Raw genomic sequence first — 22,457 nt, forward strand, 5'->3', positions numbered from 1 at the left:
GTGTCACACAGCTACAAAATGCTACATGAGGCTAATTGACTGTAAACAGGCTCTCTGACAGGCTGGGCAACATCAACAGCATCTGAGTGACGGGGCCCTGGATGATGGGGACGCAGGAGAGGATGGGGCTGAGCTTATGTAACAGCAGCTGAGGAAGACGGGGGCATCTGAGCTCGCGTCCAAACCACCACCACCACCATCAGCACCTCCACCACAGCTGCCTGGAGCAGTGATTGAAAATGGGGGACAGACAGACAGCTTTTTGCGTGGGCGGGGGATGGGTGGTGGTAGTTGAGGAGGGGGTACAGCAGAGAACATTCCAGGAAACTCAGAGGCATAATCTTCTTATCCATGGCAGATTGGTTCAATGTGTGATGTGTGTGTGAACGTGCACGTGCATCCATGTGTGTTTGTTTGTCCTTCTTTACACCTCTCCTCCTCTTCTCCGTCCTTCACTTGATTTCTTTTCCTTTCTTCCATTTATTTGACCCTCACCTTCCCTGCACACACTCTCCATTTCATCACACACACTCACACACACACACACCGGATCAAGATCATCTGCTTTTCGTCCTCATTAGTGCCTCTTTTTCCTCCGTGTCGGTTTGTTCTTTCCCTGCGATCAGAAGATGAAAGTGACCCAAAGTAGAGACGGCAGAACGAAGGGAGGTTTCTCCTCACTCAGACTGCTGGTGTTCCTCTGCCCCTGGCCATGCTGGGGATTCGTGTGAGAAGCGAAGGGGGGTGGAAGGGTGAGAGGGGAAGAGTAGAGGCGGAGGAGGGTGTGGGGTTTTGTGGACCAGATTCTGCTGATTGTAGGAAATTATATCCTCTAATTTCACCTGCAACTCCAGGAGACAAAGGCCTCAGGGAGAGAATAGGATAAGGAAGTATTTCACAGGGTGATAAGGAGAAAACAGAGGGAGGGAGAGACAGAGAGGGGGATGAAAGAGGGGAGAAGATGGACATCGAGGGCATGAGAGAGGGTGTAACACTAGAAGGAGGTTTGGTCTGAAGCCAGTTGGGGAAGACAGAGAAAGAAGAGAGGGAGCAGCTGGAAAGAAAAGTGGTTCAGCTAAACCAAACCATGTCCTCAAGGATCACCCATCCAGTTTTAGCACACACACACACACACACACATGCACAAACACACAACTCCTTCCCCACCTCTACCCCCACTTTTCATCTTAACACCTTACTAAAGCACCATTTGCCTTGCCGGTCTCCTTGTATCCTCCCATCTTCCTCTGCGATCCTGGTTTCCCTCTCCTCCTTGATAGTCTTACTCACAGAGCGTGACTATCTCCCTCTGACAGAGCCGCTGCCGGATTAGAGGAGGACGGAGCGAACCAAGCGCAGTGAGCCAGCACCTCCTGCTGTACGCGAGACGCCACCGACGCACAGGTCTGCTGCATCCTTGAAAAACACAGCAAGGGCATTTTCTGATTCAGATGCTGGATGCTTCCTTCATTCACAAATGGAAAATAGATTTGGTAAACAAAAGACCTCAGGCTCATTTAATTTCAAAAGAAGATAAGTGAGAGGGACAAGTGAGGTTTTGTATTTGGAGTTACTCACTGCATTTCTTCTTATCGTCTGAATCACGATAAAGCTCTTAGTATTTTTCTGTATCATCAAATGCTCTCATCTGATATGTTCCCCCTGGAGGCGACACGAGTCGGGGTAGAACTACAATCTGCTAATGTCATGTGAGATTATTTGTGGTGTGATCATTTTCAACATTACTTCTGAAGATTAAAACAGCTCAAAGCGATTGACCAGAGTCATGATCTGGATGCAGATGCTTTAACTCAGACTGCAAAGTAAATGACAGATTAAAAAGCAGAAACAAATTTTCTTTGAGTTTTACATTCTGAGTGTCAAAAATGTCCAGGAGTGCCTTGATCTCTTAACACACACTCTACACACCACATAATAATAGAAAACACTGGCTGACTTTTAAATAAGGCGCGTGAAAGACAAGTGCAGCATGCTTCTCACCGTCCAAATGTGGAAATAGCTGAAGGAAAAAAAAAAAAATTCAAATGTGTCATCTACTTCACTTAATCAGTGTCTGACCCTAATGCCCTGTTTCCCATCTGTTATTCTAATAAGTACAATCAGATATAATAACATGCAGCTCTGCCCTGAGCTTCATATTGTAATGTTATTTCAGTATCCGTGTTTAATCCTCTGAGAATGGATTTCGTCTGATTTGAAAGGTCTTTGGCAAATTTGGATACAATGAAGGAACTGGGACACGGCGGTACATGCAGCACTGTCTGTGTTTCTGACTCCAGCAGCAGCCTCAAGACGAGCTGCTCAAAACCAGACGCACACACACACACGCACACACAGACTGTGTCCTTTTTTATTTTGAGTGAGACAGCAGACTCTTACAAATCCTGCAAATGCAGCCATCACACCCACCCCTCTGCACTTTCATCGTGGCATGTGCTGCAAATCAAGTGTGAAAACATCCTGACGCAAATAACCAAACATTTACTATCACTCCTGTCTTTATTGCAGTGTCCTTGTTGGACTTGTGTTATTAGCTGAGAGTCTGTGGGAGTGAACAGTGAGAGCCTGTGCTCAGTAATTCACACACGAGTGCTTTTTTTTTTTTCTCCTTTTTTTTTTTTTGGAGGGGGGGTGAACGACGGAGAGTGAGCTTGGCAAAGCTACAGCGTCTCACTGCAGAGGTTTTAAATCCTTTAACATGATTTCCCTCATCCTATTAAAGACATAGCTATGGATAGGGAAACTGTAAAGTGTTACGTACAGGAGTGGTGGTGAGAAAGACAGAAAGGGGAAGAGAGACTTAAATGGATGTTAAATATAGAGAACAAATCATCATTCCAGTCTCATTTCTATCTGCTATCAGGCTTCTGAATGTTCCCTCTATCATCTGGGGCAGATTGGACAGGATGACCTTTCAGTATTTACTCCAGTTCAGTTCTTATTCCTCATGTGGACGTCTCACTCTGGAAAGAGTCTGAACATGCCAAATGTATCTTTTGCTTCTTCGTGATGTAGTTCGTCACTGTAAACTTGAGGACACTATGTAGAGTGATGTTGACCTTTGTATGTGATTGATCATGTTGTAAAATCAGATTTTAATTGATATTACAGCCTAATTGATTTCAGTGGTATAACTAATGTAAACACCACCATATTTATTCTTAACATAGTGTAATAGACAGGTATTTCAAATATACAACAGTCACTTTTACAAAAACATCCCAGCTTCAAGTGTTGGTGTCCAGTGTTAGCTCGATCGGCTATGTCTCTGTGATTAGCATGATGTTACTCTGCCCTCTGGTATTCCCTCTGGTGCTGGTTTAGCTTGGCTAGCTCATTCATCTTATTGAAGATAGATCTCACTTTCCCCATAATGACAGATGGAAGGACAGCACAGCACAAGCATGTCATCTTTGCCTCCCTGTCCTCAGCTTGTGGGGAACACCAGCCCCAGCACTGGTTAGCATCATCATGCTACAGGCAAGGGATAGGCAATGATTTTCAAATATTTGAAAAAAACACCCAGTGACTTTCGAAATAAAACAAACTGTGTACACAAACAAGAGTTTTGACACTCAATGATGGATCGTGCGGGAACTCCTTTGAAAAAAATGTATAACAATGAAGTGCAGTGCAAGTTTTGCAAGGCTAGGCTAACATCTCTCAAATTGTCAACAACTTAAAACCCATTTATTTTGGCAGGCGTTCTAGACATTTCAGCACCTTACTTTATTGCACCCTTTATTGATACCTGATGCCTGTTTTTTTAACTATAGTTCTCCTACATATTCTAACACATTTTATTATTTTACCTATCTTTTATATATTCTATATACTTTTATATATTCTTATACTCTTTTACTTCTGTGAAGCACTTTGTCGTGTTTGTCTGGGAAAAGCACTGTATAAATAAAGTGTACTTACTTACTTGCAACTATGCACAGCTATGTGAGAGCAAAGTGGTGTCCAGAGCAAGCAGCAGCCCTCTCCCTATTTGTCAAAGTGTAATGTTGGCAGGTATGTGAATGTGGGTGGGTGGCAGCGGCTGCTTGCTAGGGGTTGTCTTCAAATAATTTTCAAATAGTTAAGAGTGAATTTCAAGTATCTTAGATTAGTGCTGCACGATTTGGGGAAAAGGTGCGATCTGCGATTAGGTGGACAATATTGCGATTGCGATTGTGCTTGCGATTTAATAAAAAAAGTTGTGTCATAATGAGTCTGCAGACTTGCTTGGTTATCATGGAGAAAAATCTGAATTGCATGTGCTGACATTGCGATTGGGATTGCGATAACCTCTTTTGCGATTACGTAATTGCATGTGCTGACTTTGCGATTGCGATTGCTATAATCGTGCAGCCCTATCTTAAATGCACCTCCTCACTACAGGCTTCTAGCAGGTGAAACCTTGTGCAAACAATGCAGGCAAAGCAAGTTGTAGGATCTCCTTGTAGGACACACAGGAGCAACAAAATAAAAAAGGGGAAAACACCACTGCTAGTGCAACAAGAGTGTGTCGTAAAACGCTAAGTCTGTTTAAAAAAAAAATAAAGAGGAGCTTTTCACATGACTTGCTGAAACGATCTCAGAACTGGTTCATGAAATGTTGTAGGATGGCCCTCAAACACCAAGGTCTGCTTCTAGCTTTGTCCCCAACTCCAATCAGTGAATTCTGTATATTATAGGGGTACCAAAGAGACTACACTAAGCCTTAAAGAAAAATGACACCAAGAAAGACTTCTTTTAAGCCTAAAAGTGCCCAATTAAAAATTCTAAGACATTTCCTGTATTTTTATGATCATGAAATATCCTACAGTATTTCTAAAGCAAGAACATTCTTTCGATTTATTCCAGGTATTTTTCTCCACCTGTAAAGTTTGTATTTAATGTATTATTTATTCCACATGAATACATTGACAAAGAAAATAGTTTTTTATAAAATGCATTAATGCGTCAAGTGCCTCCAGCCACATAAAAGCAGTCAATGCTGAATCCCTCAAGGTTATATTTGGAAAAAGAAAAAAAGATCTTAGTAATGTAGAAAAGTGACTGTTTATATGGTGATCTAGCTCGTCTTCTGACTGCTCAATGTGTTTTTTACATCACATGTCACGTTCACTCATTGACATCACCTTCACACACACTGATGCCAGAGGCTGTCCACGTAAAGAGCACATCAGTATTAACTCATCCTGTTCCCACACTAACAGCCTTGCCTAAGGACACTTTGGCATGTGGACAGTAGGACCTGGGATTGATCCCCTGACCTTCAAATTAAGAGATAACCTTGTCGGATGTGTCACCAGCTAAAAACAGACATGTTTTTGTCAGGCCTGTCTATTCTGCTTTACTACTGTGTGTCAGCTGCTGGAGAAAAATGATTTTTTCTGAACATCTTCTTAAATTGATACAAACTATAGATTCTGGTGGAAAATCAGAGCCACTGTAAGGTGACGTTGGTTGATTCTCATGAGCACAACACCAGCCAATTCTGTAGGTAAGAGTCCTGGACTCAAGGATGAATAAATTAACATGTAGTGGTCAAATTTTCACAGAAAATAGATTATTGAATGAATCTATTATTAAATAAATGAAAAGGATTACAAAAATTGTTTTTCTACCTAAGGTTTCAAAAAGAAAACATGTCTTTAAAAAACATTTTCAGACTTTCATTTATCACCTGGACTCAGCCTGATAAGAGTATCAGGGCCATGGATGACAACAACTTTTCATATCTCTTTGAGGAAAAAGTTTGTTAAGAATGTAATGGACAATTTTTGAATGAAGATGGAGTACAATTTCGAGGTTCAAATCACAGTTTCAAAATTTTATATCCTCGCTTTTGTCCCCCAAACAATTTTGAGAGAGTTGAAAGGTCATGGAAAAAGTCAGAATACATTTTCAAGAAAAGCTGATTTCTTATAAGAGGCAATATCACACTGCTGCATTAAGCTGTTACAAGCTCAAAGTGATTGTTGGTTAAGGTAGTTTAACAGCAATTAGTTTGAATTTCATTAAGTCTGTAGTATTTAAAAATGTAAGATAATGCAGACAAAGGTTGGACTTGACTACAAGATGATTCTGTGATACCAGGTGAGACAGAAGGCTGTCCATCTAGAGTTTATCTGGGGATGTACTAATCCAATCAGTTAACACAATTAAGAAAGCTTTATTAAGTTTTGGTGATAAGGTGGTGATCTATGGAGCTGGTGGGTCGGAAGGAAGTTAATTTTGTGACTCATGCCTGAAACACACCAGATACGTCTTCAGTGCGACTCTGTTGCGGTGTGTCTTGACTGTGTTTGCCAACTTATACCGGCTGCGTGTTCAGTCCAACAACCAGCGTGATTGACAGACAGCTGGAGTCACGAGACCGAGGAGTTCCCCCGCTTCCCTCTCCATTGATAAGTCGCTCTTCAGTCATGTTAGGCAGTAAAACCTCAAACCTGTTGACCTTTGGTCTGGCTTCACTCATTATGTCAATTTATCATCGTAGTCAAGCCAAATTGGAACTGATTTTGACATGGTCTGTTTTATTTTGAAAGTCACTGGAATGGCTGTGTTTTACCTGCAACACACTGGACGTACTGCAACAGAACAGATCCAATGTGAGTTGGCACATTAATTTGAATGAAACCTATTTGACCCATTTGCCGTAATGCAATGGAAACGCAACGAAACGCACTGCAGAAGCATCTGGTGTATTTTAGTTGTTACAGGCCAAGGTGGCAGAAAATGAAATGGTAAGCAAATGACAACAAAAAGCTCTGAGACAAATCCTTCAATATCTGCTGATATAAATTATGATGGAATTCAAAAGTCATTGACTGTCTTGAATAGAAAACTCAGCTTCATATTGGCTGACCATGTGTGCTCGCCCATTAGTGTAAAGTGTTTTTTGTAATGATTCAGTGTGTTGGCTTGACCCTGCGAAGAGCTGACATACAGATAGAGGATCAAAAGACAGCTGATCTCGCTGCAACAAAATGAGGTAAAACTCTTATGTTTGAATTACATAGCTAGAGACAAATGCACATAACATGTCATCAGTAGGTAGTAGTAGTATGTGCAATTTGCCTGGAAGAAAGCTAATCTGGTATGAAGAGAGCTAGCTTAGCAGTTCAGAGGGGTTTCATGCTTGTTTCATCAACAGCTCTAATGGAAATTTGCACTGTCTTCAAAGCCAATGCTACGAGAGATGATTATAGCATAGTAAAATATCACACGACCAATTAAATTAGACATGTCAAGAATGATCATGCCACTAATTGCATGGACAGTGGCATATTCCACAGAATAAAGGGCATGTCATTATGAGAGATCATGCTAGCATGAAAATAGCGATGGACATTATTAGAGGTCAGAACTTGCGAGGCTTTGCCCATACAGCAGCTCTTAGACATCAAGAGTTTACAATTACATCATATAGGGTGAGTGAATCAGCTGCAAGACTATAGCACATTTTAACATTTACGATATTCACACCAACAAGACATCTGGACAGAGATGGAAGTGTCTCTAAAAGGCTGTGTTAATTTTGTTAACAAAATTACAACCTGAATATTGATACTGATGATAAAAACTTTGCAAAACCTATGTTGTATATTTTAAAGAGACTGTGGTGAGATGACAAAGTTTGTGGTCGACCATTAGACATTCAAAATCTGAATTGGTTTCTTTATTAAGTATCTAATCTCTCGAATCTCAAGCAGAGTATCCCTGTAACAGGCTCATTAAGTGTTAGCTCATTCACTTACAGGTGTGCTGTAGGTGTAAATAAATGCATCTGGCTCATTGTCATTGATGATTGTAAAACCACAGCTAGCTATAGAGGTGACGTTTGTTTAATTCTTACAGAGGCTGTGAGGAGTTTGAAAGTGGTCTTGAAAAAGTCTCCCTTCTAGATATATGCCTGATTGTAGTTCACACTCTAAAATGAGATTATCAGTTCCAATATTGCTGGTTACAGGTTATTTTAAATTGCTACTTCTTAGCTTCCAGGTTGGGCCAACCATGACTGGATCGATTTACATGTTCTAGGTCTCAACAACACCACACCAGCTAACAAAGTTTAGTAGTGAGAAGAGATAAAACACAGATATCTGTGTTTTTCTCTGCTGAAAATGATTTTTGATTAACTTTGTAGTGATGGTGGACACAGGAGCCTAACTGTCAGACAGAAAGAGGACAGAAGAGCTGAAGAAAGCTAAAATGAAGGGTGAGGTTACATAAGCTCTGCTTGGTAGATGACTGGCAGGACATAACTAACCATGATTTACATGTCTTAGAGCACCAGGCTGCCAGATGTGCTAAACATAAACTGCATAGAAACTGCATAGAAACTGACAGTGTTTGCTTGTTGCCACAGCCTACAGATATGTCAGAGCACAGGAATGACTATGTTGCTTAGGGATGGGTACCTTTCACATCTGAAACGATACGGTACCGATGCCCGGTACCCCGGCAGTCGGTACCGGTACTCAACGGTACCAAGTTTCGGTTCTTTTTTGTGTTTATGTGGTAAAAAATATCAATTTGTTTAATAATGACATATAAAAAAAGTTCAATTTAACAAATTTATTCTTCATTGTATAACCTTGCAATGCTGTGTTCATGTCCATGGAAAAAACGCCTCCTCTTCCACTCCCTCACAGTCACAACGATGCATCTAGGTACCTAAACATGGTACCTTTTGGTTTTACATGAATCGATACCCGGTACTTTTGACAGAATTCGGTCGGTACCTAAAAAAGTACCTAATTCGGTACCCATCCCTAATGTTGCTACATGAAGCCGGCTACAACAACATTTGCTTGTTGTGCATGTTTCAAACCATAGGGCTATGTAACTGTACTGATAAATACCTTATCTTGGCGTGTTGTATCCACGAAAAAGTTGTCTTGGAAAGAGAAAATCTGTTTTGTTCTGATCTCCATTTAATTCCAAAACGAACACACGTCTCACTAAAAGTAATCTACAACAGTGTGCGGAGACTCCGAACCAGAAGGCGGCGAGGGAGTGCAATTACAGAATATCCTCCTGATAGCATCTTTAACATTAGCTGAATTTTGCTGCAATTACCATTAATCACTCTGTCTTCAACTTGGTGTTTGGCAATTTGTCAGAACCATTTAGTGAGATGTTTGGAAGTTTTATTTATTTTTTTAATTCACAGAACTTTTTATTGGCTTTTTGTTAAAAGCAGTGTAACACCCAGGTTATCAGACAAAATACAAACAAAACAAGATAATACATGGTGATTACAGTTACAATAGGAATAAGCAGTGCAAATCAAAACTATCTAAAATTGTAATAGAAATATCACACCTAAATATGAGGAAAATAATAAACTTAACTGATTAAGGAAAAAAGGAGAAAATAAATTTGTTATAATAATAAAAGATAAATTAGATAAAAGGGGGGCGGCAATAGTTATAAAATTCAGTTTATCAGTCAGTCTGCTGCCCCCAACATCACTTTCAAATTTGTCACAATAGGTAACCACTTAATCAAGGGTCTCAGAGAAGTCCAGCTTCCTTAGATACTTTAAGAAAGGGTCCCAGATCCTATGAAATTTCCACACGGACCCTCTTACGAAGTGTCTAACCCTTTCCAGCTTTACAAAGTGAAGAACGTTTTTCACCCACAACATACAGGAAGGAGGTGTGGGAGATTTTCACTTAAGCAATATTAAGCATCTGGCTGCAAAAGAAGTAAAAGGCCACAAAGGTTGTTCCTCCTGAAGAGACATACTTTGGGTGGAGTTACACCAAACAGGGCCATCATAGTATTCGGTTCAACTGATTTTCCAGTTACTTTTGACAATACATTGAAAATATTCTCCCAGTATGATTGTAAAGCTGAGCAAGACCAGAACATATGACCATGGCTGGCCAGTGCTTGACGACAGATTTTGATGTTTGGAATTTTTGATCAGTTACCCCTCATCAAAGATGTGACTTTAAAATGTGGTCTATTCAGCTTTAATGATGCCTTCCCAGATATATGGCCTACCCATTCCATCAAAACTTTTGCATCTCATACCATGATGGCTTTTGACGGATGTGTTGAGAACAAGTGAGATTATCCCTTGTCTATTTAAGGTAGAGTACTTAGCTTCCACAATTTCCAAAGAAGTTTCAGATTTTGATTTGTAAGACCAAAAGACAGTTCTTCATTTATCTTATTTGAGCTCCAGCCCAGAAGTTGTACACAGTACTGATCATGTTTCACTTTTGTATGATGTGGTACCGTTCTAACTTGGGTGGCGATGATTTTTTGTCCTCTCAGGGATTTCCTCTTTGAGTCAAGTTTCTTAATGCAGATATGCAAAGGGCCACCGGGTACTGGTTTTGCCTTTGTCCTTTCTGGAGAGAGATTTTTGACCAGTCTACTGTTGAGTCTGTTTTATTTTTGTTTTTCCTTTACAAGCACAGAAGCATGAAAGATGCACCAACCCAGGCACTGACCCTGAAATTGTGATGAACCAAAGTTAAAGTATTGGAGGCTTCAGAGCCACCTGAAAAAGCCCTGTGTGTGGAAGCAGCAGGAGCACATTGAGTGAAAAGCAAGTGATAGCACTTGATGAAATGTTGGAAGAGCAGGTGGGTCCCAGTGCTGCAAACACCTCAGCAGGAATATTTGACAGAACAAACAATTCCCTCCTTAGACAACTCATTCCACTTCTCTGGAAATCAGCGGTTTCCTGGCCTTGCTGCCTGGGCCTCAATATTCATCACCTCCTCTTGCACTGGTGTAAAGAGCGAGACACTGTGAAGCTCAGCGGATGAAAAGAGAAACAGACTAACTCAAGAGAGAGAAAGAATGTTTTTTTCATAAGAATGAACTAGGCCTCGCTAGTTGAGGGAGTATTCAGAGCAATGACTCATTTTTACTGACCTCAGCTGTGAACAGGCATTTCAAGTCAGGTTCACACTAAATCTTACCGATGATAAGAAGTTGAGGAAAATTGACAATAGAAAGAACTTTGTCTACCAGGCTACTTTATTGTAACCTTGCAGAGCAGATGGACCTGTCTGATTCAGTTTCTGAACTCCTGCAGATCCATCTTGCCAGGCTCCAATGACCAAAGATTTCACTCGGCTAAATTCTGACCGGCCCAATCAGGGAAGAGAGGCAGGAGCAGTAAAAGTGACGAGAAGACGTGACGTCTGCAGACTTTCGTACTTGATTTGTTCCTTTGATTCTTGGGTTCACTTTGCAAAAACGTCAGCAGTCATCTAACGCCATTATCACAGCTGTTTCTCATGTTCCTGTAGTTGTTCGTCTATTGCTTCTCAGCAGCGGCACACACAAGCTACGTCATACCGTGGCTTGATGCGGATTGGTCTGTGGTGAGTGTGTCAATCAGATTTGTTGTCCAATCACCAGTTGGTAATTTTTTTGAAGGTCCCACCTCTGAAAACAAATCTGAGGAGCTGCTACCCAGATGGACTAGTAAAATGTTTCTGTGGTGGATATATGAAAATGCCCGTCTGGTTTGTCAGGTTAACTTTATTGTACTGCTAATAAAAAAATGGTTTTATTGATTAAGATTTTTTGTATTTCTTTGTGCCAGCATTGATTTAATGTTGCAGTTCCCTGACCGGAATTTTAAACTACATCTTCTGCAGTTAGAGGCCAACAGTTGAGTTGTAATTCCAGATAGTTTTTAAGATTTAATTACTGCAATTAATACATGTTTTAATTGCTAAATAAAGATGCAGTCTTAAGTTTAATTAAAGTACACTTAGAAAAAAAGTACTGCAGTTAGTGCTTGGTAGATCATGTCTTTGTTGTAAGAGCACTTCTTGGAAAAATCTTATATCACTAGAAAGCCTGTTTATCTTTATTTTAAATTGAGTCAAAATTGTAAGGAACATGCATTAAAGAGATGAGAATGTGCGTTGCACCCATGAAATATTTGCCTGATCTCCACCCCTGATCACCAAACAGCATATTCTGCTGTCGATGATGATTCTTGTTTCGAGCCTCTGTTACCCCAAGGTGCTGACAATCAGCTGCCTGAGTGGCACAGAGGTGTCAGTTGTCAAAGTTGGGCTCTCAGTGTTTAAAATCAACACGGTTATATCTGAGTTCTCAAACTCATTACCTTTAAAATTTGCAGCCATTATGCTTTGAGATAAGTGACATTGACAATCTAAATCATACCTTTTCTTTTATAACAAATTCAGCGTCCTTGCAAAACAATCCTGTCATTCAAAATCACCCCTGCTTTAAAGACCTAGAGCTGCAATATGAGTTTGAATCCAGCAGAGGGAGGTGTTCCCCAACAACTGAGCAGAGGAAACGCGTAATCTGTTCATGAACACATCTGCTGACTGATCCTGTGTTACAGCTCAGTCTCTCGAGAGTTGCCTTGATCTACATGTTTATTGCTCACTGTTACAGCAGCAGCAGCATTGTCGCCTGATTCTCTGTGAATATCCGTCATGTTTTATTCACAATGCATGTATTGACTTGTATTAAAAAGCCTTGTGCTCTAGCCTGTAGCTCTGAGATTCCTCAACCATTTTAGAAAATATAAAACACTTTTCTACACATGTCTCACAGAAATGGAGTCATTAATGGTGCTTTAAAGGTGACTTCTGCTTGAGTTTCAATGGCTGCAAATTGAAGGCCTTAAACTACCGTTAGGCGATGCCTACTAAAGAGGCGCAGGGTGATGTGTGTGATAGTGACAGTTTTGCAATGGTAGAGGGCTTTGTTGTCAGTTACAGTCAGCCATCAGCAAAGGATGATATCATTAATAATCAGCCAAAACTTTACTTCAAATGAGTCTTCTACCTTATCAATTCCTCTTATCATGGACCAACTTTTGCAACGTTTCAGCTCTCCTTAGGTGCAAAAGGAGCTTTACTCAGAACTTTGGAAAAATGACCTCATATCCCCCTGATGAAAGCAAACCATGCTAGGTTCACCCATGGGTAAACACGGTGTAGTAGTTGATCTGTTCACTCATCAAGTCATGAGATGATGAAAAGCTTTGTGTCCTCATAATTTCTTTAAAAAAAAAAAGAGAAAAAAACGGACAGATCCTCTCTGTTGTCTATTGTTAATAAAGCTCAGTGAGCAGATGATACTCCTGCAGCTGTTGGATCAGTAATCTCCTTCCTAACCCTTGACAAGAGGTTAGATCCTCAGGGACCTTTGCACCTACACAGAGACTACAGAGCAATGTTTCTCTCTCCATCCTGATCCTTGTGGTTTTTCAGTCCCCTGCTTTTGAGTGAGACTCTTGTCTCACAGAAAAAGAGATGCAGAGCGCGGTCACACTGGCCATCTGTACCGTGCCCAAGCATGCTTCAACCCTAAAGTCCAGTTCATTTGGCCAGTGTGACTGCTCTGTACGGTGCCCAGGCACGGTACACTTCCTTGGCTTTGGCACACTTTGGAGAGGTGTGCTTTGGCACGGTACACTTCATGCACAAGCACATGTACGCAACAAGGACATGGCGTTGATAAACGTACCATAAAATAAACTAAAAGTGTTCTATGTTTGTTTACTGTTGGGTTATGGGCCTTATGTTTATGTCCCTGAGTGATAACATCACTGTCCACCATTTAAATTATTTACCCAGAGAAAATATTACTGCTGTCCTCACAGAGGGGGGAACGCCTGGTTTGTACTTTTGCATCAACTACAGTGTATAGCTGTAGTTTCACGTAGCTCTTTTTCAACACAAAAACCTTTGCACGTACCCCATAGCACCTTCTCACAAATGTAATTGTGCATCGAAACACCTTGACCCACATGCCCTGTGTTTGTTTCAATGAGAAGTCTCCTCTCTTTGCGGCTCTTGTCCTCGTTTATGATAGTTACTATATGATATAGGATGACATCTGTTAGCTCAAGTATAATAAGATACACTCAAAAAACTATTAAAAGAGCAAGCAGATAAATATTAGGCCCAAAACACAAGGCCTGACAATCATACAGATGACACTGCCCCATGTGTTTCGGAGGGGTATTGCAGAGTGTGTAGTGCTCATGACTGGGTCAACTACAAAGGTGTAGGGCCAGCGCAGAAGTATAAACCAGGCTTAGGGGATTAAACCCAAATTTACATGTACACATACTGTTTTTTTATTAGAGTTTTAGGGACAGTATAAGTTTACCCTAAAGTGAAAAGGACATACAACATGATCCAAAAGCAGATTAAGATTCTGGTGAATCTGATTCAGAGTAAACAATTATCTGCAACAATCATTTTAGGATCAGTATTAAATTTTCTTTGGAAAAATGATGAGAAACTGAAAATGAGGCACATAATTTAATGTTTCTGCAAGCAAAATCAGGTGAGTATACCTGTAATTCAAATTCAGATGGGTCCTAATTTTGTTTTTCAATTAGAGAAAATTGTTTTTGCTCTTTACATTTTGATACTCTAGTTAAATAAATTAACTTCCCTCCTTCATCCCATTACTGGACTGTGTATATATATATATATATATGCTTTTACTCTTAATTATGGTAAATAAACACTATATAACAAGGGTATTGTGTAATTAAAGACTGATGTGTATGCAGAAAGATAACTTTGTTAGATTGTTTGGGATTTAGTGTTTAATTGGGTCAGGGGAAATTGTGTAATTTTGACAACTATGGGATAATAGCGCAAAAAGTAAAATCTAATCATACTAATGGCTTTTATAATTAAAAGGAAGAGTGTGCGAGTTCGTCCTGCCTCCCATTTTCTGATGGAAATGGTGCTTTCAGTTAAGTGGGAGGAAGGCTAGGAAGGCAACACACCCTCCGTCTTGGCCACATGTCTCTCAGGATATTTCATTCCTCTCATGTACCCTGTGTCTTTCACATGTCTGCTTCCAGTTTGACCCACCCAGAGGATGTCTCCAGGGGAAAAGCCACAGCACCACTTTACCTCTGTCACCTGCTGAAAGTAGCTTGTTTTTGGTATTTATGTTTTCACCTTCTCACTTCCTCGTGACTGCAGATGAGTGCTTGAAACAGATCAATGAACAGTGAAGTGTCACCTTCAGATCCAGCCCCCTCCTCACCCCCTATAACGCTGCGTAACTGTGGATGTCACACCAATCTGCTTGCAGCTCTCAGGCTCAATGTTACCTCCCTAATGAACAAGACCCCAAGACACTCAAACTCTGAGCCACAGGAAGAAATTTGCAATTTTCCGGCAGGGTTACCATGGTCACAGTGCAATGAATCTACCAAAGGTACATTATCAACTAAAAGCCGAGATGCAGTGCTGAGGTCAACAAACCAGATACTAAGCATCCTCCAGCTGCTCCTAAAAAGACGACCACAGAGAAAAACACTGGTCAGCTGAACAACGCACAGTGGGGAGGAAGTTGGCTTTGGATGGTTTGAAATTTCACAGACATCAGAGACAATTGTGCCCCTCTAGCAATGTCTATTTACAGATTCTGCATAAAAATTGTAGAATTAAGTATTCTAGTGGGTATTGGTACTTAGGAAGAAAGGTGTGTCTGAAGAACAAGAAAAAGTAGAATATTCCAAGTCCTTCCAGTGTAGAAAAGTGACACCAATAAAGTAGTCATATTTCACTGACAGATAAACCAGCAAAAGTCCCTCTGGGTATGGCTTAAAGAATTTGGAAACATTTTACACTTGGAATGATTGGGATACAAATTTGACTAACAGAGAAAGTACTTTCATGAGAATATGGAGCCCCTTTTGGATAAATGGCTGACCACATTCAAGAAATCCCCCTCTTAGGTCCCCTAAAGCCGCGCTTGAGCCTTCTAAAACCACATCTTATATGACACGCTGACTCTTTTTTGTTTGGTTTAGTTCTCCATTTGATTTTCAGGTTTTTTTGTTTTGTTTTGTTCCTAAGTTATGTATCTTTTTAAAACACCTTTCTACATAGGTTTTGTACACTTTATTACCCAATTCTTTACTTTTCTTATTCAGTTCAAGGTTTTTTGTAGCGTTAAACTGCATCCCTGTGAGTTCGAAGCAGTCACCTACAATTATGCAACATGAAGACTACAGTAGTCTTGATGTTTTCTAAACCACTTTTTTTTATTTTTTTAGATTTTTTAACAAGTGTGTTGTACCGTTTCTTCTGGTGGACTTGTCTCGTGAGCTAAGTGTATCATTAAATCCCTACAAGAAGTTTACAGTGCATGATGAGAACTAATTATAGTTGTAGAGATAATGTTGAAGAAAAGAAAAATGTTTCACAAGTAGTTGAATGTTACAGTGTGACCTGTGCCCTATTTGATAACACTGAAAAGGCATCACTTATGAGCTGTTCAATAGCCTGTGTTTATCATTTTGGAATAAGGACGTCATGGTTGGAAATCTTTTATTTACAACTGTTGCTGAGTGCTAACAGTTGCACCCCTCTACTGACCCTCTTGTGGTCCTGAGCTCCAGTGCCAGACAGTGTAGCAAAGAGCAACATTTATCTTATAACTGTGACCACTGTTGTTGTGGCTAGCTGCTCAGCTAACTGAAATAACTAGATTTCAGTTAAATCCATGTGCCACCTAAAACGACCTTACTACTGCATTGGCTGCTCTCATGCTAAGCTCTGAAATCCAGCATTTTCGCCCTCTGAGCTGGCATCCTGTTTGCCTTATTTTGTTACTTTGTAAAAAACAATTTCCCTTACGAGTTGAGCAAACTAGCGCTTAAAAAGATTTAATTTGGTAATATCCAACATGAGGCTTTGGCTTGGCAGTGCAGTTGCTTCTCCCCCATTTGGAGGGTTGGGAGTTTGATCCTGGGACCTGCTGTCCACATGCCAAAGTTTCCTTGGGCAAGACACAACCCCAGACTGCCTCCGGTGGACGTGTCGGTGGTTTGTGAATAAAGTGCTGATGGGCGTTTTACATAGCAGCCTCTGCCATCAGTGTATGGTTAATGTGACATGTATTATGCACAAGTACTTTGAGTGGTTAGAAGACTAGAGAAAGCGCTGTAAAAGTAGAGTCCTTTATCTTTTCATCACAGTTGTGTAGTGGCCAAAGAACTTCAATTTGTTCCCTCTCACAATCCACCTATGTTACACAGGAAGCTTATATTCCAGACAACAAGTGGCTAAATCAGTTACTGCAGGTAATGAATTTGCCTTCCCTCATTACTAAACTATTAACACATTAAAACTCAGTCCCTGGACCATTTATTACTGCTGCGGTCATGGTTTTGGAAGAGTTTGTCTGTGAACAACATAACTCAAAAATTAACAAATGGATCTTGATGAAATTTTCAGGAAATGTTCAAAACGGGATAAAGAAGCAGTGATTAAATTTTGGAGGTGATCCGTATCAACGTCTGGATCCAGGATTTTTTGAAGGATTTTTTATCATTTTGAGAAAGGGCTGTTTTCACCATACGTGTTTACAACTCCATGATAAATGGTCGGATTACTTTGCAAAACAATACAAGACTAGGTCACCATCATTTCTGACAGACGTAAAAATAGGATCCAGATCCTGGCAATATCTGGATATTTATGGCAGATTGTTTTCTGCAATAACACTTTACAACACACACACCTGAACCCTCACCAGTATGACATCAAACATTCAATAAATACATGTCCTGTGCACTCTGTACCAGTTCTCATTGTAAATTTTCACTGTCAAAAATATCTTGCTCCAATTTAAATATGTAAATAGTAATATTTTTCTACTTTTCTATATTTCTTTATTTCTTCATATTTCTTCAAATTTCTAATTTTATATTCTATTATCATATTCTATTTTTAATTGTTATCGCATTACTGCACTTTGTTTTTTTTTCGTGAGCTGCTGTGGCAAAAAAAAAAATTCCCCCAAGGGGGATCAATAAAAGAATATTCTATTCTATTCTATTCTATTCTATTCTATTCTATTCTATTCTATTCTATTCTATACTAAGATCTGGAATATGAAATATTTACTGGGTCATCTTAATTTTCAACACTGTCAGGTAACAAATAATCATACAAACCTGCAACTAACACCAAATTGTAGCAGACAGTCTGCTCAAATGGAGTATCATATTAAAGTACTAAAGTGTTGCATGACAATCACAATATGCTTGGGGGAGGTCTGCGCCTTCTGAGTGCTTTTTAGTTAAAGAAGTAGCAGAGACTTTAAGCAAAGTTACATAGGACCTAGAAATAAATGATATTATAAGTTTTGTGGGAAAATAATGAAATATTCCATGATCTGAATAGTTTATGATCTTTAGTTGTCAGATTTAAGTGCTCCCTTTCTCATTCTGTGATCTACAGGACTAATTTTACCTGAAGAATATTTTATTCCACGTCTATGAGTTTCCTTCTTGAACAGTTATTTTACATAGAGTAGGCTATAGGAACATATATTACTGACCATGCTGTAGAAAAACTGTCAGACTCATGTGTGTATATAAAGGTTATATATTTTGCGTTTTTTAGCACTGCTGCTGAAAGTGTTATATTTTAAGGTTGTGAAATGAACGGCTGCCTGGCGCCAATGAGCAAAATAAAAAAAAAATAAAAAAAAAGCTCTGACGTCAGCTTGGTGCAGATCCTCATCAAAAAACAATCAAAGCAAATCTCTGCCCTGTGTTCACATGCAGATTTTTTTTTATCTTTAGTATGACGATAGCAGCGGGGCAGGCGCCTGTTCGTTGATTTATGCGTCGCACCTCCTCGTCATGACAACTAGCTGTGAGATTGAAATATTGCAAGTGGTGTCCTATAAGCGAGAGAGACCGCACTGAGAGGGGGAGAGGGAGAGACTGCTGTGGCACGAGCCCTGGGATCCTCTTCAGTGTAGGCTCAGGGCTTCAAAATAAAACCACTGCATCCGTGTATTTTAAGCATTTATGGATGCTGTTGCAAAAACCATGAAGGCTAAACGGAAGATCCCCGCGCTGGTTCTCAGTGTGAGCCTCTACTTTCTGTCGCGAGCATCAGATACCAAGTGAATCCAGGAGAAAGCACCACGCACGCGCGTCCAAGAGATTGGACACCTGATTTTGTTGGGTGTCTTTAGAGCGCTATTTTACGTTTTAACCCAAACAAGCCGAGTTTTTCAAGGCCTTTGCGCTGCAGCGGGACAGCACCGGTGGATTATAACCAGAATGGACATATGGGCAAAAGCGGACAGATCACTGCGTTGACTTCTGAGGCAGCGCGTCGAGTCTTGACGCTATAGCGTTACGCATTTATTTTACTGTGAGGTTTTTTTTTTACCGCCTCCTGTTTGAATTGTTCCCCCCGCTGCATCTCAACATAATTAAAGTCAAATATCTGTGGATAAGGAGCAGCGCTGGGTGTTGTCAGAGAGGGATGAGAGGAGGAGGAGGGGGCAGTATGAGGTGTGCTTTTTTTGGAAAAGCCGGAGAAAGACAGACACCGAGAAGGTGTACTGATTTGCGAAAGCCTGCGACGCGGTACCCCCCTGAGAAATAATTGCGATCCGGGAGGAAATGGCCTAGTTTGAACATCATCGACACGCCGGCAGAGGATTGAAAAGAAGAAGAATCGTGCTTAGATACATGGACGGGCCATCATCATCATCATCGTCATCATCATAATTCCGGTGCTTGCATCGAGGCTTTGAGGTAAGACATATGTTCACCTCCTCCTTCCTAAACGTGACTGGAGATTTTTCTCTCTATCATAGCTTTGATGTGTGCGCAATCTCTACGCTTTGGTGACTTCGCACATTGCGCACGTTTTCCATTTTGCGCACTGTCACAATTGGGGGGGAATAAGATTTCAGTGAAAATCCTCTCGCCACTTTGTTGCTATAGCACACATTTTCTTCTATTTTAGCGCGAGCCTTCGATTGGCCTTGCCTGTTGATAAGCTGTCACATCTTTACACGATCACTGTTTACTTTGAGTATTTAGCGTCACTGTTGTGTCGTTTGGAGCAAGCTGCTAACAAGATGAGATTCATGTGATCTAATTGGAATCAACTCATCATGTAGGCTGTCAATCAAAGCAGCTGCTCTTCTCAGTGTGCCTCCTATGGTGTCCTGCTTCCCAGTGGTTGTCATGGTTTTGATAATTTGCCTTTTTATTGCGTGTATTGATGACTGCCTAATTAGACACACATGCTGCAAGAGAACTAATCTCAAGCAGAGTGTGTGACAGGCCTTGAACTCAAAAGATGTCCTCTCTAATGAACAAACCCACAGCAGCAGGGAGACACACACACACACACACACACACACACACACACACACACACACACAGAGCCTGTGCCCTAGAAGATGCAGATAGGATGGTGAATTAAATGCACACACTCTGATGATCCAGGGGAAGGCTCCATTAATATTCAGTGGATGTTGGGCAGCGCTCAGTTAATGGCAGACAACAGGACCTCTGTTCTGACAGGTCACCGATGAGAAATGGTATATTTTTATTTTAAGGGTATAAATGTGTGGGTTTTTTACTCGGATACACGGTGCCTGTAGCCATGGAGCTGTGACATTTAAAATCCATCAGAAAACCAATAGAGTCATTTTGTCGACTTTTGCAGAATTTGGTTTTACTCCTTGTTCCTGTACTGTTGGGATGGATGTGATTGCTTTCTTGGGCTTGTACAGAAACACCAGAAGATGGATGAGGATTTCAAAGACTGGAATAAGATACCATACATATGCTTAATCCACAGTAGTCTTAATCCAAATTTTATCATGACTTTCATGGCAGATAGAGCAGAGAGTAACGGCCAGATTTTGGTAGAAATGTTGCCAAAGCCCCCGACTTAAATACCTTCCTAGAACATGAAAATCCTAGCTTTATTTTCAGCTCATAATTATATCATGCCTGTCTGACATTGATCCACTGTGTCTCTAGATACCAATTTGAAGGGAGGCCGACAGGTCATGTCAAAGAGGTTACTGCCATTTAGACACCAACAAGAAATGTAACACTATGCTGGTGACAACCTTGCAGACTTGCAGTAGCTGAGTTTTGGAGTTGTTAAATCCAAACACTGCATCATAGAACAAAAATAGTCAACATCAAACAGTTCTAGTCAAAAAATATCACAAGAAACTCAAGTTTTAACAAAGCTTTGGGGGAAAATAATACATTTTATAGCTTCCAAAGGAGCACTGTGATTTTTTATTCTGAAACTTATGCATTGTGCCTAGGGATGGGTACTGAATTAGGTACTTTTATAGGTACCGACCGAAATCTGTCAAAAGTATTCACGAAAAATCAGACGGTACCATATTTAGGTACCTAAATGCGTCTTTGTGAGTATGAGGGAGTGGAAGAGTAGGTGATTGTCCATGCTGGACATGAACACAGCATTACAAGGTTGTATATTAAAGAATAGTTATGTCTGAAAAAAAAGTATTAAACAAATTTATGTTTTTTACCAAATATGCACAAAAAAGTACAGAAAATTGGTACCGTTGCGTACCGGTACCAATTGCCAGGTACCGGGCATTGGTACCGTAACGTTTCATACGTGAAAGGTACCCATCCCTAATTGTGCCACTCATGTGGAAGGTAGCGGCAAAACTTGGATGAACCTATACTACAGCTTTAACTGCATTAGTATAAAACACCTGCTGCAATCAAACCAACAGTTACATATGAACTTTAACTTTTCTAAAAGAACATCCACAAAGAGATGGTGTGGCTCCACCCAGTCTCAGATCACTGTATTCAATAAACCACAGTAAAAGGCCAGTAGATGGTTTTGATGAGCAGAGCCATTTGGTTTTCAGACACAAATAGAAGAGATGAACGGCACTTAGAACAAATAAAGCGCAGGCCTAATGGATACAAAGCACTTGAAGTGGAAAATTATGATCTTGAAATCCCAAACAAAATGTGTTTTAGTCTTAATTTAGTGCTTTGGGGTGATTTGTGAGTGAGGAGAGTGGCATGTCAGAGGGTGTTTTATGGAAACAGAGTCAAGCAAACGCTAAAAGAGAAGTTGTTGGATGATTCTGCATTATATCCAGTGTAGTTGTGTTTGATAGAGGGCAGCCATTTCAAAACTCAGTACATATATCCACCTCCAGGGCCAGTGTTGAAAAGTTAGTCAGGTGCTCATAGCAGGCCTTCACTATGTGCGATAACATCATTATACTTTGTGGGGACAGTCTGATGTTCAGTGGAAAAAACAAAGAAGTGTGTTTATTAAGCTGTATGTTACTGCATTAAAGAGGTGTTGTTCTTTTCACCACAAAATCTCAGTAAAACAGTTTCTTTGCTCTTTTCTCCCACCTCAGTCATCTTTCATGACTTTGCTTTTGTATGCAAGGCTTCATTTGATAATTGAAATGTTCTCATACTTAATTTTGATACATGTCGTGCAAATGTGTTTATTCCAATTATTTCGCACTCCATGCAGTGTTTGATGCTTATGTTGTCATGATGGGGATGGATACATCATTTACTTTCATTGAGGGAATTCTGAGTCTGGCTTGCGGTTTTAGCTAATGATTTGTTTGTTTGGGTGACC

General features: G+C 40.3%; 1 protein-coding gene across 2 annotated transcripts in view; it reads left to right on the top strand.

Moving 5' to 3' along the window:
* Positions 1 to 18,699: 18,699 nt before the first annotated feature.
* nlgn2b (neuroligin 2b) overlaps positions 18,700 to 22,457 on the top strand; it is a 98,676-nt gene continuing 94,918 nt past the window's right edge. For both annotated transcript variants that reach the window (XM_074671754.1, XM_074671755.1), the window contains exon 1: positions 18,700 to 19,585. The gene's annotated coding sequence lies outside the window, so the exon portion shown is untranslated. The remainder of the gene's footprint in view (positions 19,586 to 22,457) is intronic.

This window comes from Halichoeres trimaculatus, unplaced genomic scaffold (genome assembly GCF_033239565.1).
Source record: "Halichoeres trimaculatus isolate MK-OKI-2021-1 unplaced genomic scaffold, fHalTri1.1 fHalTri1_scaffold_6, whole genome shotgun sequence".
NCBI lineage: Eukaryota > Metazoa > Chordata > Actinopteri > Labriformes > Labridae > Halichoeres > Halichoeres trimaculatus.